The sequence below is a fragment of the Silene latifolia genome, chromosome Y (genome assembly GCF_048544455.1).
Source record: "Silene latifolia isolate original U9 population chromosome Y, ASM4854445v1, whole genome shotgun sequence".
NCBI classification, from domain to species: domain Eukaryota; kingdom Viridiplantae; phylum Streptophyta; class Magnoliopsida; order Caryophyllales; family Caryophyllaceae; genus Silene; species Silene latifolia.
In genome coordinates this window covers 328,811,657-328,812,373 of record NC_133538.1, presented here as the reverse complement: position 1 = coordinate 328,812,373, position 717 = coordinate 328,811,657, and the positions used below count along the sequence as shown (strand labels likewise).

General features: G+C 40.6%; 1 non-coding gene across 1 annotated transcript; it reads right to left on the bottom strand.

Annotated features, from left to right (window-relative positions):
• Nucleotides 1-373: 373 nt before the first annotated feature.
• Nucleotides 374-480, bottom strand: LOC141636091 (small nucleolar RNA R71). The gene has a single exon (XR_012540728.1). It is a non-coding gene; the product is annotated as a small nucleolar RNA R71 (small nucleolar RNA).
• Nucleotides 481-717: the final 237 nt, after the last annotated feature.

Below are 717 nucleotides of genomic sequence, written 5' to 3'. Positions count from 1 at the left end.
AATGCCTAAATTTTCATCTCATTCCGTATCAACCGAGAAAAACCTACCAAATGTTACTCTAACACCACATCACTTAACCGGCAATTTCATTGCCAAATCCGCATTCATACAACTAGTTGAGAGAATCCAATTTGGAGGGATGCCTAGTGAAGATCCTCATCTACACATGGAAACTTTTTGTGACTATTGTGATGCTATCTCTCAAACCGAAGTAACCCAAGACCAAATTCGATGGGTGTTATTTCCTTTTTCCTTGATCGGAGCTGCAAAGCAATGGTTAAAGAGCCTAGACAAATCTACTCTTGGTATTGATTCGTGGAAGAAGTTAGCACTTACCTTCTACAAGAAGCTCTACCCTCCGGAGAAGACCAGCATGTTGAGAGCCCAAATCACTGGGTTCAAGCAAAGGGATGAGGAATAATTATATGAAGCATGAGAGAGATTTAAGGACACTTGTCGCTCTTGTTCACACCATGGACTTAGTGAGTGGTTCCTTGTTCAACAATTTTGGAACGGCTTATATGAAGACTCAAGAAATGTGCTTAATATGGGGTCCAATGGGAGGTTCACCGAGGTTGATGAAAACTAAACATGGTATAAAATCGAAGAGATAGTGGTTCATAATTCCTAATATAGTAGACAACGAAAGGCCACTAGAGGAGGAAAGCATGAGGTGGATTCTATCACACAATTGGGTGCTCAACTAAGTTCTCATAT